The sequence below is a fragment of the Triturus cristatus genome, chromosome 5_2 (assembly GCF_964204655.1).
Source record: "Triturus cristatus chromosome 5_2, aTriCri1.1, whole genome shotgun sequence".
NCBI classification, from domain to species: Eukaryota; Metazoa; Chordata; class Amphibia; order Caudata; family Salamandridae; genus Triturus; species Triturus cristatus.
This window is the reverse complement of record NC_140588.1, coordinates 574525310-574551091: the sequence shown is the minus strand read 5'-3', so window position 1 is coordinate 574551091 and position 25782 is coordinate 574525310. Positions and strand designations below refer to the sequence as shown.

At 53.5% G+C, this 25782-nt stretch overlaps 16 non-coding genes across 16 annotated transcripts; all 16 read left to right on the top strand.

The window, feature by feature from the left end:
* The first annotated feature begins 1089 nt into the window (after positions 1-1089).
* Positions 1090-1161, top strand: TRNAE-UUC (transfer RNA glutamic acid (anticodon UUC)). Its single transcript has one exon. It is a non-coding gene; the product is annotated as a tRNA-Glu (tRNA).
* Positions 1162-3321: 2160 nt separating this feature from the next.
* Positions 3322-3393, top strand: TRNAE-UUC (transfer RNA glutamic acid (anticodon UUC)). The gene has a single exon. It is a non-coding gene; the product is annotated as a tRNA-Glu (tRNA).
* Positions 3394-4023: 630 nt separating this feature from the next.
* On the top strand, positions 4024-4095 carry TRNAE-CUC (transfer RNA glutamic acid (anticodon CUC)). Its single transcript has one exon. It is a non-coding gene; the product is annotated as a tRNA-Glu (tRNA).
* Positions 4096-5553: 1458 nt separating this feature from the next.
* On the top strand, positions 5554-5625 carry TRNAE-UUC (transfer RNA glutamic acid (anticodon UUC)). The gene has a single exon. It is a non-coding gene; the product is annotated as a tRNA-Glu (tRNA).
* A 630-nt stretch (positions 5626-6255) lies between these two features.
* Positions 6256-6327, top strand: TRNAE-CUC (transfer RNA glutamic acid (anticodon CUC)). The gene has a single exon. It is a non-coding gene; the product is annotated as a tRNA-Glu (tRNA).
* A 1452-nt stretch (positions 6328-7779) lies between these two features.
* On the top strand, positions 7780-7851 carry TRNAE-UUC (transfer RNA glutamic acid (anticodon UUC)). Its single transcript has one exon. It is a non-coding gene; the product is annotated as a tRNA-Glu (tRNA).
* A 2159-nt stretch (positions 7852-10010) lies between these two features.
* On the top strand, positions 10011-10082 carry TRNAE-UUC (transfer RNA glutamic acid (anticodon UUC)). Its single transcript has one exon. It is a non-coding gene; the product is annotated as a tRNA-Glu (tRNA).
* Positions 10083-14462: 4380 nt separating this feature from the next.
* TRNAE-UUC (transfer RNA glutamic acid (anticodon UUC)) lies at positions 14463-14534 on the top strand. Its single transcript has one exon. It is a non-coding gene; the product is annotated as a tRNA-Glu (tRNA).
* A 2154-nt stretch (positions 14535-16688) lies between these two features.
* Positions 16689-16760, top strand: TRNAE-UUC (transfer RNA glutamic acid (anticodon UUC)). Its single transcript has one exon. It is a non-coding gene; the product is annotated as a tRNA-Glu (tRNA).
* A 630-nt stretch (positions 16761-17390) lies between these two features.
* Positions 17391-17462, top strand: TRNAE-CUC (transfer RNA glutamic acid (anticodon CUC)). The gene has a single exon. It is a non-coding gene; the product is annotated as a tRNA-Glu (tRNA).
* Positions 17463-18914: 1452 nt separating this feature from the next.
* Positions 18915-18986, top strand: TRNAE-UUC (transfer RNA glutamic acid (anticodon UUC)). Its single transcript has one exon. It is a non-coding gene; the product is annotated as a tRNA-Glu (tRNA).
* A 630-nt stretch (positions 18987-19616) lies between these two features.
* Positions 19617-19688, top strand: TRNAE-CUC (transfer RNA glutamic acid (anticodon CUC)). The gene has a single exon. It is a non-coding gene; the product is annotated as a tRNA-Glu (tRNA).
* A 1464-nt stretch (positions 19689-21152) lies between these two features.
* On the top strand, positions 21153-21224 carry TRNAE-UUC (transfer RNA glutamic acid (anticodon UUC)). Its single transcript has one exon. It is a non-coding gene; the product is annotated as a tRNA-Glu (tRNA).
* Positions 21225-21854: 630 nt separating this feature from the next.
* TRNAE-CUC (transfer RNA glutamic acid (anticodon CUC)) lies at positions 21855-21926 on the top strand. The gene has a single exon. It is a non-coding gene; the product is annotated as a tRNA-Glu (tRNA).
* A 1452-nt stretch (positions 21927-23378) lies between these two features.
* Positions 23379-23450, top strand: TRNAE-UUC (transfer RNA glutamic acid (anticodon UUC)). The gene has a single exon. It is a non-coding gene; the product is annotated as a tRNA-Glu (tRNA).
* A 630-nt stretch (positions 23451-24080) lies between these two features.
* TRNAE-CUC (transfer RNA glutamic acid (anticodon CUC)) lies at positions 24081-24152 on the top strand. The gene has a single exon. It is a non-coding gene; the product is annotated as a tRNA-Glu (tRNA).
* The last annotated feature ends 1630 nt before the right edge of the window (positions 24153-25782 follow it).

Sequence of the window (25782 nt, the reverse complement as noted above, 5' to 3'; positions counted from 1 at the left end):
GCTGCACGTACCGAAAGCAGCAGAGCCCAGCGGCGGAGAGGGTGTGGCCAGGGCTGTCTGATTTGCATAGTGACCAGTGGCATCTTGGGAATGTACAGGCTTTGGAGCCTAACGGGTGCTGCAGGGGTCTGCCTGGCCGGAGAAATGCCTGTCTGGCGCTCCCCTCAGGACACACGTGTCTTCCGTTCGAGCATGGAGGGTGAGGGACATGGGTCACCCTCATATACAGGGGTGTGGGCATGGGCAGGATGGGGCGTGGGGGACCCGTCAGGGCATTGCCCGTTTGGAAGCCCGTTCGGAAGGCAAGAGGAGGCGGAGGCGGAGGCGGGAATCTCTGCTCAATTTTTTCCCGAGGCCTGGGGACAAGCCTTTGCACATTTGATCCAGCCGGGCCTGCATCAGCAGATCCTGCTCCGATGGCAAGGGAGAGCCTGCAGGTGTAAATCAAAGAAAGGGGAGAAATCCGCAAGAGGCGGGTTAACAAATTCCAGTGGCAGGCCCATGTTCCCCAGGAAGCAAGTACTTCCTCCTGCTCCCTTCAGTGGGAAAAGACATAGGAGGTGTATTTCTCTAAGCAGGGGCTCTGCGTAGGTGGCACTGCATTGCTTTGGGAAGCATCCATGCTAAGTGCAGAGTAGCAGCAGACCCCACAGCTGAGACGTGAATTGGGACTGTTAAGGAAGGGCACTGGGAGGGTGAGGAAGGCAGAGAAAAATGCTTTAAAAAAGCATCTGCAAGTTCCTACACACCCGCTGAAAACCCATACCAGGGATGGGGCTCGAACCCATGCGGACAACTGTCCATTGGATCTTAAGTCCAACGCCTTAACCACTCGGCCACCCTGGTGAGACCCTAGGCCCTGCCTTACTCAGCTCCCTTTTCATGCTGGCTGCTCCAGCGCAGGCTGTCCAGCAAGAGGTGATTGCAGAGTAAAAAGGCTTTTGCAGGAGGATAAAGGTAATTGCTTATGACAAACACACTGTGTGACACCTAACTTTTCCCCACTCGTACTTTATGGGCAATCTATACAGTGGAGTTAGCTTAGTCACAATAAGGAAGTGAGCAAGGCAGGCTCACAAGAGCATCTCCTCCCTGGTGGTCTAGTGGCTAGGATTCGGCGCTTTCACCGCCGCGGCCCGGGTTCGATTCCCGGTCAGGGAAGATCCCTCTAAGACGTAGACGTGCGTAATTTGTCCACGCAGCTCAGCTTTTTTTAATCGAAGGTCCTTAAAAAGGCACCCCGACCTATAGACGAAAGCAGAGGAAAGGGGCTGGGTCCCCTGTGTCCCAGGTTGCTTTGCTCCCATTGCCCTCAGCCACCTTCATGCGCACGCAGTCCCCCACCCAGTCAGGTGCTCTATGTGGGCGTAAAGTGCAGTACCAGCTCATCAGAAAGGTAAATTGCTGGAAAACCCGGCTGCGATGTATACATCTACTTTGGAGCACTCTTCTCCCTTGCACTCTTGAATCGGTCATTCGCAATGTATTCTTCCAGCAAGCTGAATAACGAGGTAGGTGTGAGAAGGTGTACCAGCTGTCTTTGAGCTATCAGCGGCCACTAGGTGTCCCTCTTGTGATTTCCCGGGGATCCCGATTGTACAGGAATTCGTCGGTTCAGTAGCACGGGGGAGGGGATGGCCTGTGCTTGGAAGTGACAAACAGTCTGGTGGAATCATGAGTGTTTTTTCAAGTTCTGATTCATATTCGCTGTAGAATAAAATATGCTTTCAGCCCCCATGAGCTTTGTCACTAGGAGAGCAGTGTAGGAACTTTTGCTGTATGGCTCTGGGTTCCCTGGTGGTCTAGTGGTTAGGATTCGGCGCTCTCACCGCCGCGGCCCGGGTTAGATTCCCGGTCAGGGAACAGTCCTTCTTCTGCCCTTGAATGCTTTTCCTTCCCGCAGGTCAGGGCTTCTCAAAATGAATTTGCTTTTCTGACAAACAGTTTGCCTAGCATCCCGCAATCTGGCTCCTAATTTGATTTTCGCAAGGTTCCCTTTGAGTTGCTTTCCTCGGCGGGAGGAAAATCTCTTGTGCAAGGCTCTTGAGGAAGTGAGATTCTGTATTCCGAGGTGCGCTTCTTTTCGTAGGCTTCTGACCACATGGTGTGCGGCAGGAAGTCATCTTTGACAGGGCCGCAGGCTTTGTCTCCAAATGGCATCCCGGACCCACTGCAACCCACCTTTTTGCTGAAACGGAAGTCTGGTTCAGGGTAAGAAAAAGCTGAGCTGCACGTACCGAAAGCAGCAGAGCCCAGCGGCGGAGAGGGTGTGGCCAGGGCTGTCTGATTTGCATAGTGACCAGTGGCATCTTGGGAATGTACAGGCTTTGGAGCCTAACGGGTGCTGCAGGGGTCTGCCTGGCCGGAGAAATGCCTGTCTGGCGCTCCCTTCAGGACACACGTGTCTTCCGTTCGAGCATGGAGGGTGAGGGACATGGGTCACCCTCATATACAGGGGTGTGGGCATGGGCAGGATGGGGCGTGGGGGACCCGTCAGGGCATTGCCCGTTTGGAAGCCCGTTCGGAAGGCAAGAGGAGGCGGAGGCGGAGGCGGAGGCGGGAATCTCTGCTCAATTTTTTCCCGAGGCCTGGGGACAAGCCTTTGCACATTTGATCCAGCCGGGCCTGCATCAGCAGATCCTGCTCCGATGGCAAGGGAGAGCCTGCAGGTGTAAATCAAAGAAAGGGGAGAAATCCGCAAGAGGCGGGTTAACAAATTCCAGTGGCAGGCCCATGTTCCCCAGGAAGCAAGTACTTCCTCCTGCTCTCTTCAGTGGGAAAAGACATAGGAGGTGTATTTCTCTAAGCAGGGGCTCTGCGTAGGTGGCACTGCATTGCTTTGGGAAGCATCCATGCTAAGTGCAGAGTAGCAGCAGACCCCACAGCTGAGACGTGAATTGGGACTGTTAAGGAAGGGCACTGGGAGGGTGAGGAGGGCAGAGGAAAATGCTTTAAAAAAGCATCTGCAAGTTCCTACACACCCGCTGAAAACCCATACCAGGGATGGGGCTCGAACCCATGCGGACAACTGTCCATTGGATCTTAAGTCCAACGCCTTAACCACTCGGCCACCCTGGTGAGACCCTAGGCCCTGCCTTACTCAGCTCCCTTTTCATGCTGGCTGCTCCAGCGCAGGCTGTCCAGCAAGAGGTGATTGCAGAGTAAAAAGGCTTTTGCAGGAGGATAAAGGTAATTGCTTATGACAAACACACTGTGTGACACCTAACTTTTCCCCACTCGTACTTTATGGGCAATCTATACAGTGGAGTTAGCTTAGTCACAATAAGGAAGTGAGCAAGGCAGGCTCACAAGAGCATCTCCTCCCTGGTGGTCTAGTGGCTAGGATTCGGCGCTTTCACCGCCGCGGCCCGGGTTCGATTCCCGGTCAGGGAAGATCCCTCTAAGACGTAGACGTGCGTAATTTGTCCACGCAGCTCAGCTTTTTTTAATCGAAGGTCCTTAAAAAGGCACCCCGACCTATAGACGAAAGCAGAGGAAAGGGGCTGGGTCCCCTGTGTCCCAGGTTGCTTTGCTCCCATTGCCCTCAGCCACCTTCATGCGCACGCAGTCCCCCACCCAGTCAGGTGCTCTATGTGGGCGTAAAGTGCAGTACCAGCTCATCAGAAAGGTAAATTGCTGGAAAACCCGGCTGCGATGTATACATCTACTTTGGAGCACTCTTCTCCCTTGCACTCTTGAATCGGTCATTCGCAATGTATTCTTCCAGCAAGCTGAATAACGAGGTAGGTGTGAGAAGGTGTACCAGCTGTCTTTGAGCTATCAGCGGCCACTAGGTGTCCCTCTTGTGATTTCCCGGGGATCCCGATTGTACAGGAATTCGTCGGTTCAGTAGCACGGGGGAGGGGATGGCCTGTGCTTGGAAGTGACAAACAGTCTGGTGGAATCATGAGTGTTTTTTCAAGTTCTGATTCATATTCGCTGTAGAATAAAATATGCTTTCAGCCCCCATGAGCTTTGTCACTAGGAGAGCAGTGTAGGAACTTTTGCTGTATGGCTCTGGGTTCCCTGGTGGTCTAGTGGTTAGGATTCGGCGCTCTCACCGCCGCGGCCCGGGTTCGATTCCCGGTCAGGGAACAGTCCTTCTTCTGCCCTTGAATGCTTTTCCTTCCCGCAGGTCAGGGCTTCTCAAAATGAATTTGCTTTTCTGACAAACAGTTTGCCTAGCATCCCGCAATCTGGCTCCTAATTTGATTTTCGCAAGGTTCCCTTTGAGTTGCTTTCCTCGGCGGGAGGAAAATCTCTTGTGCAAGGCTCTTGAGGAAGTGAGATTCTGTATTCCGAGGTGCGCTTCTTTTCGTAGGCTTCTGACCACATGGTGTGCGGCAGGAAGTCATCTTTGACAGGGCCGCAGGCTTTGTCTCCAAATGGCATCCCGGACCCACTGCAACCCACCTTTTTGCTGAAACGGAAGTCTGGTTCAGGGTAAGAAAAAGCTGAGCTGCACGTACCGAAAGCAGCAGAGCCCAGCGGCGGAGAGGGTGTGGCCAGGGCTGTCTGATTTGCATAGTGACCAGTGGCATCTTGGGAATGTACAGGCTTTGGAGCCTAACGGGTGCTGCAGGGGTCTGCCTGGCCGGAGAAATGCCTGTCTGGCGCTCCCCTCAGGACACACGTGTCTTCCGTTCGAGCATGGAGGGTGAGGGACATGGGTCACCCTCATATACAGGGGTGTGGGCATGGGCAGGATGGGGCGTGGGGGACCCGTCAGGGCATTGCCCGTTTGGAAGCCCGTTCGGAAGGCAAGAGGAGGCGGAGGCGGAGGCGGAGGCGGGAATCTCTGCTCAATTTTTTCCCGAGGCCTGGGGACAAGCCTTTGCACATTTGATCCAGCCGGGCCTGCATCAGCAGATCCTGCTCCGATGGCAAGGGAGAGCCTGCAGGTGTAAATCAAAGAAAGGGGAGAAATCCGCAAGAGGCGGGTTAACAAATTCCAGTGGCAGGCCCATGTTCCCCAGGAAGCAAGTACTTCCTCCTGCTCCCTTCAGTGGGAAAAGACATAGGAGGTGTATTTCTCTAAGCAGGGGCTCTGCGTAGGTGGCACTGCATTGCTTTGGGAAGCATCCATGCTAAGTGCAGAGTAGCAGCAGACCCCACAGCTGAGACGTGAATTGGGACTGTTAAGGAAGGGCACTGGGAGGGTGAGGAGGGCAGAGGAAAATGCTTTAAAAAAGCATCTGCAAGTTCCTACACACCCGCTGAAAACCCATACCAGGGATGGGGCTCGAACCCATGCGGACAACTGTCCATTGGATCTTAAGTCCAACGCCTTAACCACTCGGCCACCCTGGTGAGACCCTAGGCCCTGCCTTACTCAGCTCCCTTTTCATGCTGGCTGCTCCAGCGCAGGCTGTCCAGCAAGAGGTGATTGCAGAGTAAAAAGGCTTTTGCAGGAGGATAAAGGTAATTGCTTATGACAAACACACTGTGTGACACCTAACTTTTCCCCACTCGTACTTTATGGGCAATCTATACAGTGGAGTTAGCTTAGTCACAATAAGGAAGTGAGCAAGGCAGGCTCACAAGAGCATCTCCTCCCTGGTGGTCTAGTGGCTAGGATTCGGCGCTTTCACCGCCGCGGCCCGGGTTCGATTCCCGGTCAGGGAAGATCCCTCTAAGACGTAGACGTGCGTAATTTGTCCACGCAGCTCAGCTTTTTTTAATCGAAGGTCCTTAAAAAGGCACCCCGACCTATAGACGAAAGCAGAGGAAAGGGGCTGGGTCCCCTGTGTCCCAGGTTGCTTTGCTCCCATTGCCCTCAGCCACCTTCATGCGCACACAGTCCCCCACCCAGTCAGGTGCTCTATGTGGGCGTAAAGTGCAGTACCAGCTCATCAGAAAGGTAAATTGCTGGAAAACCCGGCTGCGATGTATACATCTACTTTGGAGCACTCTTCTCCCTTGCACTCTTGAATCGGTCATTCGCAATGTATTCTTCCAGCAAGCTGAATAACGAGGTAGGTGTGAGAAGGTGTACCAGCTGTCTTTGAGCTATCAGCGGCCACTAGGTGTCCCTCTTGTGATTTCCCGGGGATCCCGATTGTACAGGAATTCGTCGGTTCAGTAGCACGGGGGAGGGGATGGCCTGTGCTTGGAAGTGACAAACAGTCTGGTGGAATCATGAGTGTTTTTTCAAGTTCTGATTCATATTCGCTGTAGAATAAAATATGCTTTCAGCCCCCATGAGCTTTGTCACTAGGAGAGCAGTGTAGGAACTTTTGCTGTATGGCTGTGGGTTCCCTGGTGGTCTAGTGGTTAGGATTCGGCGCTCTCACCGCCGCGGCCCGGGTTCGATTCCCGGTCAGGGAACAGTCCTTCTTCTGCCCTTGAATGCTTTTCCTTCCCGCAGGTCAGGGCTTCTCAAAATGAATTTGCTTTTCTGACAAACAGTTTGCCTAGCATCCCGCAATCTGGCTCCTAATTTGATTTTCGCAAGGTTCCCTTTGAGTTGCTTTCCTCGGCGGGAGGAAAATCTCTTGTGCAAGGCTCTTGAGGAAGTGAGATTCTGTATTCCGAGGTGCGCTTCTTTTCGTAGGCTTCTGACCACATGGTGTGCGGCAGGAAGTCATCTTTGACAGGGCCGCAGGCTTTGTCTCCAAATGGCATCCCGGACCCACTGCAACCCACCTTTTTGCTGAAACGGAAGTCTGGTTCAGGGTAAGAAAAAGCTGAGCTGCACGTACCGAAAGCAGCAGAGCCCAGCGGCGGAGAGGGTGTGGCCAGGGCTGTCTGATTTGCATAGTGACCAGTGGCATCTTGGGAATGTACAGGCTTTGGAGCCTAACGGGTGCTGCAGGGGTCTGCCTGGCCGGAGAAATGCCTGTCTGGCGCTCCCCTCAGGACACACGTGTCTTCCGTTCGAGCATGGAGGGTGAGGGACATGGGTCACCCTCATATACAGGGGTGTGGGCATGGGCAGGATGGGGCGTGGGGGACCCGTCAGGGCATTGCCCGTTTGGAAGCCCGTTCGGAAGGCAAGAGGAGGCGGAGGCGGAGGCGGGAATCTCTGCTCAATTTTTTCCCGAGGCCTGGGGACAAGCCTTTGCACATTTGATCCAGCCGGGCCTGCATCAGCAGATCCTGCTCCGATGGCAAGGGAGAGCCTGCAGGTGTAAATCAAAGAAAGGGGAGAAATCCGCAAGAGGCGGGTTAACAAATTCCAGTGGCAGGCCCATGTTCCCCAGGAAGCAAGTACTTCCTCCTGCTCCCTTCAGTGGGAAAAGACATAGGAGGTGTATTTCTCTAAGCAGGGGCTCTGCGTAGGTGGCACTGCATTGCTTTGGGAAGCATCCATGCTAAGTGCAGAGTAGCAGCAGACCCCACAGCTGAGACGTGAATTGGGACTGTTAAGGAAGGGCACTGGGAGGGTGAGGAAGGCAGAGGAAAATGCTTTAAAAAAGCATCTGCAAGTTCCTACACACCCGCTGAAAACCCATACCAGGGATGGGGCTCGAACCCATGCGGACAACTGTCCATTGGATCTTAAGTCCAACGCCTTAACCACTCGGCCACCCTGGTGAGACCCTAGGCCCTGCCTTACTCAGCTCCCTTTTCATGCTGGCTGCTCCAGCGCAGGCTGTCCAGCAAGAGGTGATTGCAGAGTAAAAAGGCTTTTGCAGGAGGATAAAGGTAATTGCTTATGACAAACACACTGTGTGACACCTAACTTTTCCCCACTCGTACTTTATGGGCAATCTATACAGTGGAGTTAGCTTAGTCACAATAAGGAAGTGAGCAAGGCAGGCTCACAAGAGCATCTCCTCCCTGGTGGTCTAGTGGCTAGGATTCGGCGCTTTCACCGCCGCGGCCCGGGTTCGATTCCCGGTCAGGGAAGATCCCTCTAAGACGTAGACGTGCGTAATTTGTCCACGCAGCTCAGCTTTTTTTAATCGAAGGTCCTTAAAAAGGCACCCCGACCTATAGACGAAAGCAGAGGAAAGGGGCTGGGTCCCCTGTGTCCCAGGTTGCTTTGCTCCCATTGCCCTCAGCCACCTTCATGCGCACGCAGTCCCCCACCCAGTCAGGTGCTCTATGTGGGCGTAAAGTGCAGTACCAGCTCATCAGAAAGGTAAATTGCTGGAAAACCCGGCTGCGATGTATACATCTAATTTGGAGCACTCTTCTCCCTTGCACTCTTGAATCGGTCATTCGCAATGTATTCTTCCAGCAAGCTGAATAACGAGGTAGGTGTGAGAAGGTGTACCAGCTGTCTTTGAGCTATCAGCGGCCACTAGGTGTCCCTCTTGTGATTTCCCGGGGATCCCGATTGTACAGGAATTCGTCGGTTCAGTAGCACGGGGGAGGGGATGGCCTGTGCTTGGAAGTGACAAACAGTCTGGTGGAATCATGAGTGTTTTTTCAAGTTCTGATTCATATTCGCTGTAGAATAAAATATGCTTTCAGCCCCCATGAGCTTTGTCACTAGGAGAGCAGTGTAGGAACTTTTGCTGTATGGCTCTGGGTTCCCTGGTGGTCTAGTGGTTAGGATTCGGCGCTCTCACCGCCGCGGCCCGTGTTCGATTCCCGGTCAGGGAACAGTCCTTCTTCTGCCCTTGAATGCTTTTCCTTCCCGCAGGTCAGGGCTTCTCAAAATGAATTTGCTTTTCTGACAAACAGTTTGCCTAGCATCCCGCAATCTGGCTCCTAATTTGATTTTCGCAAGGTTCCCTTTGAGTTGCTTTCCTCGGCGGGAGGAAAATCTCTTGTGCAAGGCTCTTGAGGAAGTGAGATTCTGTATTCCGAGGTGCGCTTCTTTTCGTAGGCTTCTGACCACATGGTGTGCGGCAGGAAGTCATCTTTGACAGGGCCGCAGGCTTTGTCTCCAAATGGCATCCCGGACCCACTGCAACCCACCTTTTTGCTGAAACGGAAGTCTGGTTCAGGGTAAGAAAAAGCTGAGCTGCACGTACCGAAAGCAGCAGAGCCCAGCGGCGGAGAGGGTGTGGCCAGGGCTGTCTGATTTGCATAGTGACCAGTGGCATCTTGGGAATGTACAGGCTTTGGAGCCTAACGGGTGCTGCAGGGGTCTGCCTGGCCGGAGAAATGCCTGTCTGGCGCTCCCCTCAGGACACACGTGTCTTCCGTTCGAGCATGGAGGGTGAGGGACATGGGTCACCCTCATATACAGGGGTGTGGGCATGGGCAGGATGGGGCGTGGGGGACCCGTCAGGGCATTGCCCGTTTGGAAGCCCGTTCGGAAGGCAGAGGAGGCGGAGGCGGAGGCGGAGGCGGGAATCTCTGCTCAATTTTTTCCCGAGGCCTGGGGACAAGCCTTTGCACATTTGATCCAGCCGGGCCTGCATCAGCAGATCCTGCTCCGATGGCAAGGGAGAGCCTGCAGGTGTAAATCAAAGAAAGGGGAGAAATCCGCAAGAGGCGGGTTAACAAATTCCAGTGGCAGGCCCATGTTCCCCAGGAAGCAAGTACTTCCTCCTGCTCCCTTCAGTGGGAAAAGACATAGGAGGTGTATTTCTCTAAGCAGGGGCTCTGCGTAGGTGGCACTGCATTGCTTTGGGAAGCATCCATGCTAAGTGCAGAGTAGCAACAGACCCCACAGCTGAGACGTGAATTGAGACTGTTAAGGAAGGGCACTGGGAGGGTGAGGAGGGCAGAGGAAAATGCTTTAAAAAAGCATCTGCAAGTTCCTACACACCCGCTGAAAACCCATACCAGGGATGGGGCTCGAACCCATGCGGACAACTGTCCATTGGATCTTAAGTCCAACGCCTTAACCACTCGGCCACCCTGGTGAGACCCTAGGCCCTGCCTTACTCAGCTCCCTTTTCATGCTGGCTGCTCCAGCGCAGGCTGTCCAGCAAGAGGTGATTGCAGAGTAAAAAGGCTTTTGCAGGAGGATAAAGGTAATTGCTTATGACAAACACACTGTGTGACACCTAACTTTTCCCCACTCGTACTTTATGGGCAATCTATACAGTGGAGTTAGCTTAGTCACAATAAGGAAGTGAGCAAGGCAGGCTCACAAGAGCATCTCCTCCCTGGTGGTCTAGTGGCTAGGATTCGGCGCTTTCACCGCCGCGGCCCGGGTTCGATTCCCGGTCAGGGAAGATCCCTCTAAGACGTAGACGTGCGTAATTTGTCCACGCAGCTCAGCTTTTTTTAATCGAAGGTCCTTAAAAAGGCACCCCGACCTATAGACGAAAGCAGAGGAAAGGGGCTGGGTCCCCTGTGTCCCAGGTTGCTTTGCTCCCATTGCCCTCAGCCACCTTCATGCGCACGCAGTCCCCCACCCAGTCAGGTGCTCTATGTGGGCGTAAAGTGCAGTACCAGCTCATCAGAAAGGTAAATTGCTGGAAAACCCGGCTGCGATGTATACATCTACTTTGGAGCACTCTTCTCCCTTGCACTCTTGAATCGGTCATTCGCAATGTATTCTTCCAGCAAGCTGAATAACGAGGTAGGTGTGAGAAGGTGTACCAGCTGTCTTTGAGCTATCAGCGGCCACTAGGTGTCCCTCTTGTGATTTCCCGGGGATCCCGATTGTACAGGAATTCGTCGGTTCAGTAGCACGGGGGAGGGGATGGCCTGTGCTTGGAAGTGACAAACAGTCTGGTGGAATCATGAGTGTTTTTTCAAGTTCTGATTCATATTCGCTGTAGAATAAAATATGCTTTCAGCCCCCATGAGCTTTGTCACTAGGAGAGCAGTGTAGGAACTTTTGCTGTATGGCTCTGGGTTCCCTGGTGGTCTTTTGGTTAGGATTCGGCGCTCTCACCGCCGCGGCCCAGGTTCGATTCCCGGTCAGGGAACAGTCCTTCTTCTGCCCTTGAATGCTTTTCCTTCCCGCAGGTCAGGGCTTCTCAAAATGAATTTGCTTTTCTGACAAACAGTTTGCCTAGCATCCCGCAATCTGGCTCCTAATTTGATTTTCGCAAGGTTCCCTTTGAGTTGCTTTCCTCGGCGGGAGGAAAATCTCTTGTGCAAGGCTCTTGAGGAAGTGAGATTCTGTATTCCGAGGTGCGCTTCTTTTCGTAGGCTTCTGACCACATGGTGTGCGGCAGGAAGTCATCTTTGACAGGGCCGCAGGCTTTGTCTCCAAATGGCATCCCGGACCCACTGCAACCCACCTTTTTGCTGAAACGGAAGTCTGGTTCAGGGTAAGAAAAAGCTGAGCTGCACGTACCGAAAGCAGCAGAGCCCAGCGGCGGAGAGGGTGTGGCCAGGGCTGTCTGATTTGCATAGTGACCAGTGGCATCTTGGGAATGTACAGGCTTTGGAGCCTAACGGGTGCTGCAGGGGTCTGCCTGGCCGGAGAAATGCCTGACTGGCGCTCCCCTCAGGACACACGTGTCTTCCGTTCGAGCATGGAGGGTGAGGGACATGGGTCACCCTCATATACAGGGGTGTGGGCATGGGCAGGATGGGGCGTGGGGGACCCGTCAGGGCATTGCCCGTTTGGAAGCCCGTTCGGAAGGCAAGAGGAGGCGGAGGCGGAGGCGGGAATCTCTGCTCAATTTTTTCCCGAGGCCTGGGGACAAGCCTTTGCACATTTGATCCAGCCGGGCCTGCATCAGCAGATCCTGCTCCGATGGCAAGGGAGAGCCTGCAGGTGTAAATCAAAGAAAGGGGAGAAATCCGCAAGAGGCGGGTTAACAAATTCCAGTGGCAGGCCCATGTTCCCCAGGAAGCAAGTACTTCCTCCTGCTCCCTTCAGTGGGAAAAGACATAGGAGGTGTATTTCTCTAAGCAGGGGCTCTGCGTAGGTGGCACTGCATTGCTTTGGGAAGCATCCATGCTAAGTGCAGAGTAGCAGCAGACCCCACAGCTGAGACGTGAATTGGGACTGTTAAGGAAGGGCACTGGGAGGGTGAGGAGGGCAGAGGAAAATGCTTTAAAAAAGCATCTGCAAGTTCCTACACACCCGCTGAAAACCCATACCAGGGATGGGGCTCGAACCCATGCGGACAACTGTCCATTGGATCTTAAGTCCAACGCCTTAACCACTCGGCCACCCTGGTGAGACCCTAGGCCCTGCCTTACTCAGCTCCCTTTTCATGCTGGCTGCTCCAGCGCAGGCTGTCCAGCAAGAGGTGATTGCAGAGTAAAAAGGCTTTTGCAGGAGGATAAAGGTAATTGCTTATGACAAACACACTGTGTGACACCTAACTTTTCCCCACTCGTACTTTATGGGCAATCTATACAGTGGAGTTAGCTTAGTCACAATAAGGAAGTGAGCAAGGCAGGCTCACAAGAGCATCTCCTCCCTGGTGTTCTAGTGGCTAGGATTCGGCGCTTTCACCGCCGCGGCCCGGGTTCGATTCCCGGTCAGGGAAGATCCCTCTAAGACGTAGACGTGCGTAATTTGTCCACGCAGCTCAGCTTTTTTTAATCGAAGGTCCTTAAAAAGGCACCCCGACCTATAGACGAAAGCAGAGGAAAGGGGCTGGGTCCCCTGTGTCCCAGGTTGCTTTGCTCCCATTGCCCTCAGCCACCTTCATGCGCACGCAGTCCCCCACCCAGTCAGGTGCTCTATGTGGGCGTAAAGTGCAGTACCAGCTCATCAGAAAGGTAAATTGCTGGAAAACCCGGCTGCGATGTATACATCTACTTTGGAGCACTCTTCTCCCTTGCACTCTTGAATCGGTCATTCGCAATGTATTCTTCCAGCAAGCTGAATAACGAGGTAGGTGTGAGAAGGTGTACCAGCTGTCTTTGAGCTATCAGCGGCCACTAGGTGTCCCTCTTGTGATTTCCCGGGGATCCCGATTGTACAGGAATTCGTCGGTTCAGTAGCACGGGGGAGGGGATGGCCTGTGCTTGGAAGTGACAAACAGTCTGGTGGAATCATGAGTGTTTTTTCAAGTTCTGATTCATATTCGCTGTAGAATAAAATATGCTTTCAGCCCCCATGAGCTTTGTCACTAGGAGAGCAGTGTAGGAACTTTTGCTGTATGGCTCTGGGTTCCCTGGTGGTCTTTTGGTTAGGATTCGGCGCTCTCACCGCCGCGGCCCAGGTTCGATTCCCGGTCAGGGAACAGTCCTTCTTCTGCCCTTGAATGCTTTTCCTTCCCGCAGGTCAGGGCTTCTCAAAATGAATTTGCTTTTCTGACAAACAGTTTGCCTAGCATCCCGCAATCTGGCTCCTAATTTGATTTTCGCAAGGTTCCCTTTGAGTTGCTTTCCTCGGCGGGAGGAAAATCTCTTGTGCAAGGCTCTTGAGGAAGTGAGATTCTGTATTCCGAGGTGCGCTTCTTTTCGTAGGCTTCTGACCACATGGTGTGCGGCAGGAAGTCATCTTTGACAGGGCCGCAGGCTTTGTCTCCAAATGGCATCCCGGACCCACTGCAACCCACCTTTTTGCTGAAACGGAAGTCTGGTTCAGGGTAAGAAAAAGCTGAGCTGCACGTACCGAAAGCAGCAGAGCCCAGCGGCGGAGAGGGTGTGGCCAGGGCTGTCTGATTTGCATAGTGACCAGTGGCATCTTGGGAATGTACAGGCTTTGGAGCCTAACGGGTGCTGCAGGGGTCTGCCTGGCCGGAGAAATGCCTGACTGGCGCTCCCCTCAGGACACACGTGTCTTCCGTTCGAGCATGGAGGGTGAGGGACATGGGTCACCCTCATATACAGGGGTGTGGGCATGGGCAGGATGGGGCGTGGGGGACCCGTCAGGGCATTGCCCGTTTGGAAGCCCGTTCGGAAGGCAAGAGGAGGCGGAGGCGGAGGCGGGAATCTCTGCTCAATTTTTTCCCGAGGCCTGGGGACAAGCCTTTGCACATTTGATCCAGCCGGGCCTGCATCAGCAGATCCTGCTCCGATGGCAAGGGAGAGCCTGCAGGTGTAAATCAAAGAAAGGGGAGAAATCCGCAAGAGGCGGGTTAACAAATTCCAGTGGCAGGCCCATGTTCCCCAGGAAGCAAGTACTTCCTCCTGCTCCCTTCAGTGGGAAAAGACATAGGAGGTGTATTTCTCTAAGCAGGGGCTCTGCGTAGGTGGCACTGCATTGCTTTGGGAAGCATCCATGCTAAGTGCAGAGTAGCAGCAGACCCCACAGCTGAGACGTGAATTGGGACTGTTAAGGAAGGGCACTGGGAGGGTGAGGAGGGCAGAGGAAAATGCTTTAAAAAAGCATCTGCAAGTTCCTACACACCCGCTGAAAACCCATACCAGGGATGGGGCTCGAACCCATGCGGACAACTGTCCATTGGATCTTAAGTCCAACGCCTTAACCACTCGGCCACCCTGGTGAGACCCTAGGCCCTGCCTTACTCAGCTCCCTTTTCATGCTGGCTGCTCCAGCGCAGGCTGTCCAGCAAGAGGTGATTGCAGAGTAAAAAGGCTTTTGCAGGAGGATAAAGGTAATTGCTTATGACAAACACACTGTGTGACACCTAACTTTTCCCCACTCGTACTTTATGGGCAATCTATACAGTGGAGTTAGCTTAGTCACAATAAGGAAGTGAGCAAGGCAGGCTCACAAGAGCATCTCCTCCCTGGTGGTCTAGTGGCTAGGATTCGGCGCTTTCACCGCCGCGGCCCGGGTTCGATTCCCGGTCAGGGAAGATCCCTCTAAGACGTAGACGTGCGTAATTTGTCCACGCAGCTCAGCTTTTTTTAATCGAAGGTCCTTAAAAAGGCACCCCGACCTATAGACGAAAGCAGAGGAAAGGGGCTGGGTCCCCTGTGTCCCAGGTTGCTTTGCTCCCATTGCCCTCAGCCACCTTCATGCGCACGCAGTCCCCCACCCAGTCAGGTGCTCTATGTGGGCGTAAAGTGCAGTACCAGCTCATCAGAAAGGTAAATTGCTGGAAAACCCGGCTGCGATGTATACATCTACTTTGGAGCACTCTTCTCCCTTGCACTCTTGAATCGGTCATTCGCAATGTATTCTTCCAGCAAGCTGAATAACGAGGTAGGTGTGAGAAGGTGTACCAGCTGTCTTTGAGCTATCAGCGGCCACTAGGTGTCCCTCTTGTGATTTCCCGGGGATCCCGATTGTACAGGAATTCGTCGGTTCAGTAGCACGGGGGAGGGGATGGCCTGTGCTTGGAAGTGACAAACAGTCTGGTGGAATCATGAGTGTTTTTTCAAGTTCTGATTCATATTCGCTGTAGAATAAAATATGCTTTCAGCCCCCATGAGCTTTGTCACTAGGAGAGCAGTGTAGGAACTTTTGCTGTATGGCTCTGGGTTCCCTGGTGGTCTTTTGGTTAGGATTCGGCGCTCTCACCGCCGCGGCCCAGGTTCGATTCCCGGTCAGGGAACAGTCCTTCTTCTGCCCTTGAATGCTTTTCCTTCCCGCAGGTCAGGGCTTCTCAAAATGAATTTGCTTTTCTGACAAACAGTTTGCCTAGCATCCCGCAATCTGGCTCCTAATTTGATTTTCGCAAGGTTCCCTTTGAGTTGCTTTCCTCGGCGGGAGGAAAATCTCTTGTGCAAGGCTCTTGAGGAAGTGAGATTCTGTATTCCGAGGTGCGCTTCTTTTCGTAGGCTTCTGACCACATGGTGTGCGGCAGGAAGTCATCTTTGACAGGGCCGCAGGCTTTGTCTCCAAATGGCATCCCGGACCCACTGCAACCCACCTTTTTGCTGAAACGGAAGTCTGGTTCAGGGTAAGAAAAAGCTGAGCTGCACGTACCGAAAGCAGCAGAGCCCAGCGGCGGAGAGGGTGTGGCCAGGGCTGTCTGATTTGCATAGTGACCAGTGGCATCTTGGGAATGTACAGGCTTTGGAGCCTAACGGGTGCTGCAGGGGTCTGCCTGGCCGGAGAAATGCCTGACTGGCGCTCCCCTCAGGACACACGTGTCTTCCGTTCGAGCATGGAGGGTGAGGGACATGGGTCACCCTCATATACAGGGGTGTGGGCATGGGCAGGATGGGGCGTGGGGGACCCGTCAGGGCATTGCCCGTTTGGAAGCCCGTTCGGAAGGCAAGAGGAGGCGGAGGCGGAGGCGGGAATCTCTGCTCAATTTTTTCCCGAGGCCTGGGGACAAGCCTTTGCACATTTGATCCAGCCGGGCCTGCATCAGCAGATCCTGCTCCGATGGCAAGGGAGAGCCTGCAGGTGTAAATCAAAGAAAGGGGAGAAATCCGCAAGAGGCGGGTTAACAAATTCCAGTGGCAGGCCCATGTTCCCCAGGAAGCAAGTACTTCCTCCTGCTCCCTTCAGTGGGAAAAGACATAGGAGGTGTATTTCTCTAAGCAGGGGCTCTGCGTAGGTGGCACTGCATTGCTTTGGGAAGCATCCATGCTAAGTGCAGAGTAGCAGCAGACCCCACAGCTGAGACGTGAATTGGGACTGTTAAGGAAGGGCACTGGGAGGGTGAGGAGGGCAGAGGAAAATGCTTTAAAAAAGCATCTGCAAGTTCCTACACACCCGCTGAAAACCCATACCAGGGATGGGGCTCGAACCCATGCGGACAACTGTCCATTGGATCTTAAGTCCAACGCCTTAACCACTCGGCCACCCTGGTGAGACCCTAGGCCCTGCCTTACTCAGCTCCCTTTTCATGCTGGCTGCTCCAGCGCAGGCTGTCCAGCAAGAGGTGATTGCAGAGTAAAAAGGCTTTTGCAGGAGGATAAAGGTAATTGCTTATGACAAACACACTGTGTGACACCTAACTTTTCCCCACTCGTACTTTATGGGCAATCTATACAGTGGAGTTAGCTTAGTCACAATAAGGAAGTGAGCAAGGCAGGCTCACAAGAGCATCTCCTCCCTGGTGGTCTAGTGGCTAGGATTCGGCGCTTTCACCGCCGCGGCCCGGGTTCGATTCCCGGTCAGGGAAGATCCCTCTAAGACGTAGACGTGCGTAATTTGTCCACGCAGCTCAGCTTTTTTTAATCGAAGGTCCTTAAAAAGGCACCCCGACCTATAGACGAAAGCAGAGGAAAGGGGCTGGGTCCCCTGTGTCCCAGGTTGCTTTGCTCCCATTGCCCTCAGCCACCTTCATGCGCACGCAGTCCCCCACCCAGTCAGGTGCTCTATGTGGGCGTAAAGTGCAGTACCAGCTCATCAGAAAGGTAAATTGCTGGAAAACCCGGCTGCGATGTATACATCTACTTTGGAGCACTCTTCTCCCTTGCACTCTTGAATCGGTCATTCGCAATGTATTCTTCCAGCAAGCTGAATAACGAGGTAGGTGTGAGAAGGTGTACCAGCTGTCTTTGAGCTATCAGCGGCCACTAGGTGTCCCTCTTGTGATTTCCCGGGGATCCCGATTGTACAGGAATTCGTCGGTTCAGTAGCACGGGGGAGGGGATGGCCTGTGCTTGGAAGTGACAAACAGTCTGGTGGAATCATGAGTGTTTTTTCAAGTTCTGATTCATATTCGCTGTAGAATAAAATATGCTTTCAGCCCCCATGAGCTTTGTCACTAGGAGAGCAGTGTAGGAACTTTTGCTGTATGGCTGTGGGTTCCCTGGTGGTCTAGTGGTTAGGATTCGGCGCTCTCACCGCCGCGGCCCGGGTTCGATTCCCGGTCAGGGAACAGTCCTTCTTCTGCCCTTGAATGCTTTTCCTTCCCGCAGGTCAGGGCTTCTCAAAATGAATTTGCTTTTCTGACAAACAGTTTGCCTAGCATCCCGCAATCTGGCTCCTAATTTGATTTTCGCAAGGTTCCCTTTGAGTTGCTTTCCTCGGCGGGAGGAAAATCTCTTGTGCAAGGCTCTTGAGGAAGTGAGATTCTGTATTCCGAGGTGCGCTTCTTTTCGTAGGCTTCTGACCACATGGTGTGCGGCAGGAAGTCATCTTTGACAGGGCCGCAGGCTTTGTCTCCAAATGGCATCCCGGACCCACTGCAACCCACCTTTTTGCTGAAACGGAAGTCTGGTTCAGGGTAAGAAAAAGCTGAGCTGCACGTACCGAAAGCAGCAGAGCCCAGCGGCGGAGAGGGTGTGGCCAGGGCTGTCTGATTTGCATAGTGACCAGTGGCATCTTGGGAATGTACAGGCTTTGGAGCCTAACGGGTGCTGCAGGGGTCTGCCTGGCCGGAGAAATGCCTGTCTGGCGCTCCCCTCAGGACACACGTGTCTTCCGTTCGAGCATGGAGGGTGAGGGACATGGGTCACCCTCATATACAGGGGTGTGGGCATGGGCAGGATGGGGCGTGGGGGACCCGTCAGGGCATTGCCCGTTTGGAAGCCCTTTCGGAAGGCAAGAGGAGGCGGAGGCGGAGGCGGGAATCTCTGCTCAATTTTTTCCCGAGGCCTGGGGACAAGCCTTTGCACATTTGATCCAGCCGGGCCTGCATCAGCAGATCCTGCTCCGATGGCAAGGGAGAGCCTGCAGGTGTAAATCAAAGAAAGGGGAGAAATCCGCAAGAGGCGGGTTAACAAATTCCAGTGGCAGGCCCATGTTCCCCAGGAAGCAAGTACTTCCTCCTGCTCCCTTCAGTGGGAAAAGACATAGGAGGTGTATTTCTCTAAGCAGGGGCTCTGCGTAGGTGGCACTGCATTGCTTTGGGAAGCATCCATGCTAAGTGCAGAGTAGCAGCAGACCCCACAGCTGAGACGTGAATTGGGACTGTTAAGGAAGGGCACTGGGAGGGTGAGGAAGGCAGAGGAAAATGCTTTAAAAAAGCATCTGCAAGTTCCTACACACCCGCTGAAAACCCATACCAGGGATGGGGCTCGAACCCATGCGGACAACTGTCCATTGGATCTTAAGTCCAACGCCTTAACCACTCGGCCACCCTGGTGAGACCCTAGGCCCTGCCTTACTCAGCTCCCTTTTCATGCTGGCTGCTCCAGCGCAGGCTGTCCAGCAAGAGGTGATTGCAGAGTAAAAAGGCTTTTGCAGGAGGATAAAGGTAATTGCTTATGACAAACACACTGTGTGACACCTAACTTTTCCCCACTCGTACTTTATGGGCAATCTATACAGTGGAGTTAGCTTAGTCACAATAAGGAAGTGAGCAAGGCAGGCTCACAAGAGCATCTCCTCCCTGGTGGTCTAGTGGCTAGGATTCGGCGCTTTCACCGCCGCGGCCCGGGTTCGATTCCCGGTCAGGGAAGATCCCTCTAAGACGTAGACGTGCGTAATTTGTCCACGCAGCTCAGCTTTTTTTAATCGAAGGTCCTTAAAAAGGCACCCCGACCTATAGACGAAAGCAGAGGAAAGGGGCTGGGTCCCCTGTGTCCCAGGTTGCTTTGCTCCCATTGCCCTCAGCCACCTTCATGCGCACGCAGTCCCCCACCCAGTCAGGTGCTCTATGTGGGCGTAAAGTGCAGTACCAGCTCATCAGAAAGGTAAATTGCTGGAAAACCCGGCTGCGATGTATACATCTACTTTGGAGCACTCTTCTCCCTTGCACTCTTGAATCGGTCATTCGCAATGTATTCTTCCAGCAAGCTGAATAACGAGGTAGGTGTGAGAAGGTGTACCAGCTGTCTTTGAGCTATCAGCGGCCACTAGGTGTCCCTCTTGTGATTTCCCGGGGATCCCGATTGTACAGGAATTCGTCGGTTCAGTAGCACGGGGGAGGGGATGGCCTGTGCTTGGAAGTGACAAACAGTCTGGTGGAATCATGAGTGTTTTTTCAAGTTCTGATTCATATTCGCTGTAGAATAAAATATGCTTTCAGCCCCCATGAGCTTTGTCACTAGGAGAGCAGTGTAGGAACTTTTGCTGTATGGCTCTGGGTTCCCTGGTGGTCTAGTGGTTAGGATTCGGCGCTCTCACCGCCGCGGCCCGGGTTCGATTCCCGGTCAGGGAACAGTCCTTCTTCTGCCCTTGAATGCTTTTCCTTCCCGCAGGTCAGGGCTTCTCAAAATGAATTTGCTTTTCTGACAAACAGTTTGCCTAGCATCCCGCAATCTGGCTCCTAATTTGATTTTCGCAAGGTTCCCTTTGAGTTGCTTTCCTCGGCGGGAGGAAAATCTCTTGTGCAAGGCTCTTGAGGAAGTGAGATTCTGTATTCCGAGGTGCGCTTCTTTTCGTAGGCTTCTGACCACATGGTGTGCGGCAGGAAGTCATCTTTGACAGGGCCGCAGGCTTTGTCTCCAAATGGCATCCCGGACCCACTGCAACCCACCTTTTTGCTGAAACGGAAGTCTGGTTCAGGGTAAGAAAAAGCTGAGCTGCACGTACCGAAAGCAGCAGAGCCCAGCGGCGGAGAGGGTGTGGCCAGGGCTGTCTGATTTGCATAGTGACCAGTGGCATCTTGGGAATGTACAGGCTTTGGAGCCTAACGGGTGCTGCAGGGGTCTGCCTGGCCGGAGAAATGCCTGTCTGGCGCTCCCCTCAGGACACACGTGTCTTCCGTTCGAGCATGGAGGGTGAGGGACATGGGTCACCCTCATATACAGGGGTGTGGGCATGGGCAGGATGGGGCGTGGGGGACCCGTCAGGGCATTGCCCGTTTGGAAGCCCGTTCGGAAGGCAAGAGGAGGAGGAGGAGGAGGAGGAGGCGGAGGCGGGAATCTCTGCTCAATTTTTTCCCGAGGCCTGGGGACAAGCCTTTGCACATTTGATCCTGCCGGGCCTGCATCAGCAGATCCTGCTCCGATGGCAAGGGAGAGCCTGCAGGTGTAAATCAAAGAAAGGGGAGAAATCCGCAAGAGGCGGGTTAACAAATTCCAGTGGCAGGCCCATGTTCCCCAGGAAGCAAGTACTTCCTCCTGCTCCCTTCAGTGGGAAAAGACATAGGAGGTGTATTTCTCTAAGCAGGGGCTCTGCGTAGGTGGCACTGCATTGCTTTGGGAAGCATCCATGCTAAGTGCAGAGTAGCAGCAGACCCCACAGCTGAGACGTGAATTGGGACTGTTAAGGAAGGGCACTGGGAGGGTGAGGAAGGCAGAGGAAAATGCTTTAAAAAAGCATCTGCAAGTTCCTACACACCCGCTGAAAACCCATACCAGGGATGGGGCTCGAACCCATGCGGACAACTGTCCATTGGATCTTAAGTCCAACGCCTTAACCACTCGGCCACCCTGGTGAGACCCTAGGCCCTGCCTTACTCAGCTCCCTTTTCATGCTGGCTGCTCCAGCGCAGGCTGTCCAGCAAGAGGTGATTGCAGAGTAAAAAGGCTTTTGCAGGAGGATAAAGGTAATTGCTTATGACAAACACACTGTGTGACACCTAACTTTTCCCCACTCGTACTTTATGGGCAATCTATACAGTGGAGTTAGCTTAGTCACAATAAGGAAGTGAGCAAGGCAGGCTCACAAGAGCATCTCCTCCCTGGTGGTCTAGTGGCTAGGATTCGGCGCTTTCACCGCCGCGGCCCGGGTTCGATTCCCGGTCAGGGAAGATCCCTCTAAGACGTAGACGTGCGTAATTTGTCCACGCAGCTCAGCTTTTTTTAATCGAAGGTCCTTAAAAAGGCACCCCGACCTATAGACGAAAGCAGAGGAAAGGGGCTGGGTCCCCTGTGTCCCAGGTTGCTTTGCTCCCATTGCCCTCAGCCACCTTCATGCGCACGCAGTCCCCCACCCAGTCAGGTGCTCTATGTGGGCGTAAAGTGCAGTACCAGCTCATCAGAAAGGTAAATTGCTGGAAAACCCGGCTGCGATGTATACATCTACTTTGGAGCACTCTTCTCCCTTGCACTCTTGAATCGGTCATTCGCAATGTATTCTTCCAGCAAGCTGAATAACGAGGTAGGTGTGAGAAGGTGTACCAGCTGTCTTTGAGCTATCAGCGGCCACTAGGTGTCCCTCTTGTGATTTCCCGGGGATCCCGATTGTACAGGAATTCGTCGGTTCAGTAGCACGGGGGAGGGGATGGCCTGTGCTTGGAAGTGACAAACAGTCTGGTGGAATCATGAGTGTTTTTTCAAGTTCTGATTCATATTCGCTGTAGAATAAAATATGCTTTCAGCCCCCATGAGCTTTGTCACTAGGAGAGCAGTGTAGGAACTTTTGCTGTATGGCTCTGGGTTCCCTGGTGGTCTAGTGGTTAGGATTCGGCGCTCTCACCGCCGCGGCCCGGGTTCGATTCCCGGTCAGGGAACAGTCCTTCTTCTGCCCTTGAATGCTTTTCCTTCCCGCAGGTCAGGGCTTCTCAAAATGAATTTGCTTTTCTGACAAACAGTTTGCCTAGCATCCCGCAATCTGGCTCCTAATTTGATTTTCGCAAGGTTCCCTTTGAGTTGCTTTCCTCGGCGGGAGGAAAATCTCTTGTGCAAGGCTCTTGAGGAAGTGAGATTCTGTATTCCGAGGTGCGCTTCTTTTCGTAGGCTTCTGACCACATGGTGTGCGGCAGGAAGTCATCTTTGACAGGGCCGCAGGCTTTGTCTCCAAATGGCATCCCGGACCCACTGCAACCCACCTTTTTGCTGAAACGGAAGTCTGGTTCAGGGTAAGAAAAAGCTGAGCTGCACGTACCGAAAGCAGCAGAGCCCAGCGGCGGAGAGGGTGTGGCCAGGGCTGTCTGATTTGCATAGTGACCAGTGGCATCTTGGGAATGTACAGGCTTTGGAGCCTAACGGGTGCTGCAGGGGTCTGCCTGGCCGGAGAAATGCCTGTCTGGCGCTCCCCTCAGGACACACGTGTCTTCCGTTCGAGCATGGAGGGTGAGGGACATGGGTCACCCTCATATACAGGGGTGTGGGCATGGGCAGGATGGGGCGTGGGGGACCCGTCAGGGCATTGCCCGTTTGGAAGCCCGTTCGGAAGGCAAGAGGAGGCGGAGGCGGAGGCGGGAATCTCTGCTCAATTTTTTCCCGAGGCCTGGGGACAAGCCTTTGCACATTTGATCCAGCCGGGCCTGCATCAGCAGATCCTGCTCCGATGGCAACGGAGAGCCTGCAGGTGTAAATCAAAGAAAGGGGAGAAATCCGCAAGAGGCGGGTTAACCAATTCCAGTGGCAGGCCCATGTTCCCCAGGAAGCAAGTACTTCCTCCTGCTCCCTTCATTGGGAAAAGACATAGGAGGTGTATTTCTCTAAGCAGGGGCTCTGCGTAGGTGGCACTGCATTGCTTTGGGAAGCATCCATGCTAAGTGCAGAGTAGCAGCAGACCCCACAGCTGAGACGTGAATTGGGACTGTTAAGGAAGGGCACTGGGAGGGTGAGGAGGGCAGAGGAAAAGGCTTTAAAAAAGCATCTGCAAGTTCCTACACACCCGCTGAAAACCCATACCAGGGATGGGGCTCGAACCCATGCGGACAACTGTTCATTGGATCTTAAGTCCAACGCCTTAACCACTCGGCCACCCTGGTGAGACCCTAGGCCCTGCCTTACTCAGCTCCCTTTTCATGCTGGCTGCTCCAGCGCAGGCTGTCCAGCAAGAGGTGATTGCAGAGTAAAAAGGCTTTTGCAGGAGGATAAAGGTAATTGCTTATGACAAACACACTGTGTGACACCTAACTTTTCCCCACTCGTACTTTATGGGCAATCTATACAGTGGAGTTAGCTTAGTCACAATAAGGAAGTGAGCAAGGCAGGCTCACAAGAGCATCTCCTCCCTGGTGGTCTAGTGGCTAGGATTCGGCGCTTTCACCGCCGCGGCCCGGGTTCGATTCCCGGTCAGGGAAGATCCCTCTAAGACGTAGACGTGCGTAATTTGTCCACGCAGCTCAGCTTTTTTTAATCGAAGGTCCTTAAAAAGGCACCCCGACCTATAGACGAAAGCAGAGGAAAGGGGCTGGGTCCCCTGTGTCCCAGGTTGCTTTACTCCCATTGCCCTCAGCCACCTTCATGCGCACGCAGTCCCCCACCCAGTCAGGTGCTCTATGTGGGCGTAAAGTGCAGTACCAGCTCATCAGAAAGGTAAATTGCTGGAAAACCCTGCTGCGATGTATACATCTACTTTGGAGCACTCTTCTCCCTTGCACTCTTGAATCGGTCATTCGCAATGTATTCTTCCAGCAAGCTGAATAACGAGGTAGGTGTGAGAAGGTGTACCAGCTGTCTTTGAGCTATCAGCGGCCACTAGGTGTCCCTCTTGTGATTTCCCGGGGATCCCGATTGTACAGGAATTCGTCGGTTCAGTAGCACGGGGGAGGGGATGGCCTGTGCTTGGAAGTGACAAACAGTCTGGTGGAATCATGAGTGTTTTTTCAAGTTCTGATTCATATTCGCTGTAGAATAAAATATGCTTTCAGCCCCCATGAGCTTTGTCACTAGGAGAGCAGTGTAGGAACTTTTGCTGTATGGCTCTGGGTTCCCTGGTGGTCTAGTGGTTAGGATTCGGCGCTCTCACCGCCGCGGCCCGGGTTCGATTCCCGGTCAGGGAACAGTCCTTCTTCTGCCCTTGAATGCTTTTCCTTCCCGCAGGTCAGGGCTTCTCAAAATGAATTTGCTTTTCTGACAAACAGTTTGCCTAGCATCCCGCAATCTGGCTCCTAATTTGATTTTCGCAAGGTTCCCTTTGAGTTGCTTTCCTCGGCGGGAGGAAAATCTCTTGTGCAAGGCTCTTGAGGAAGTGAGATTCTGTATTCCGAGGTGCGCTTCTTTTCGTAGGCTTCTGACCACATGGTGTGCGGCAGGAAGTCATCTTTGACAGGGCCGCAGGCTTTGTCTCCAAATGGCATCCCGGACCCACTGCAACCCACCTTTTTGCTGAAACGGAAGTCTGGTTCAGGGTAAGAAAAAGCTGAGCTGCACGTACCGAAAGCAGCAGAGCCCAGCGGCGGAGAGGGTGTGGCCAGGGCTGTCTGATTTGCATAGTGACCAGTGGCATCTTGGGAATGTACAGGCTTTGGAGCCTAACGGGTGCTGCAGGGGTCTGCCTGGCCGGAGAAATGCCTGTCTGGCGCTCCCCTCAGGACACACGTGTCTTCCGTTCGAGCATGGAGGGTGAGAGACATGGGTCACCCTCATATACAGGGGTGTGGGCATGGGCAGGATGGGGCGTGGGGGACCCGTCAGGGCATTGCCCGTTTGGAAGCCCGTTCGGAAGGCAAGAGGAGGCGGAGGCGGAGGCGGGAATCTCTGCTCAATTTTTTCCCGAGGCCTGGGGACAAGCCTTTGCACATTTGATCCAGCCGGGCCTGCATCAGCAGATCCTGCTCCGATGGCAAGGGAGAGCCTGCAGGTGTAAATCAAAGAAAGGGGAGAAATCCGCAAGAGGCGGGTTAACAAATTCCAGTGGCAGGCCCATGTTCCCCAGGAAGCAAGTACTTCCTCCTGCTCCCTTCAGTGGGAAAAGACATAGGAGGTGTATTTCTCTAAGCAGGGGCTCTGCGTAGGTGGCACTGCATTGCTTTGGGAAGCATCCATGCTAAGTGCAGAGTAGCAGCAGACCCTACAGCTGAGACGTGAATTGGGACTGTTAAGGAAGGGCACTGGGAGGGTGAGGAGGGCAGAGGAAAATGCTTTAAAAAAGCATCTGCAAGTTCCTACACACCCGCTGAAAACCCATACCAGGGATGGGGCTCGAACCCATGCGGACAACTGTCCATTGGATCTTAAGTCCAACGCCTTAACCACTCGGCCACCCTGGTGAGACCCTAGGCCCTGCTTTACTCAGCTCCCTTTTCATGCTGGCTGCTCCAGCGCAGGCTGTCCAGCAAGAGGTGATTGCAGAGTAAAAAGGCTTTTGCAGGAGGATAAAGGTAATTGCTTATGACAAACACACTGTGTGACACCTAACTTTTCCCCACTCGTACTTTATGGGCAATCTATACAGTGGAGTTAGCTTAGTCACAATAAGGAAGTGAGCAAGGCAGGCTCACAAGAGCATCTCCTCCCTGGTGGTCTAGTGGCTAGGATTCGGCGCTTTCACCGCCGCGGCCTGGGTTCGATTCCCGGTCAGGGAAGATCCCTCTAAGACGTAGACGTGCGTAATTTGTCCACGCAGCTCAGCTTTTTTTAATCGAAGGTCCTTAAAAAGGCACCCCGACCTATAGACGAAAGCAGAGGAAA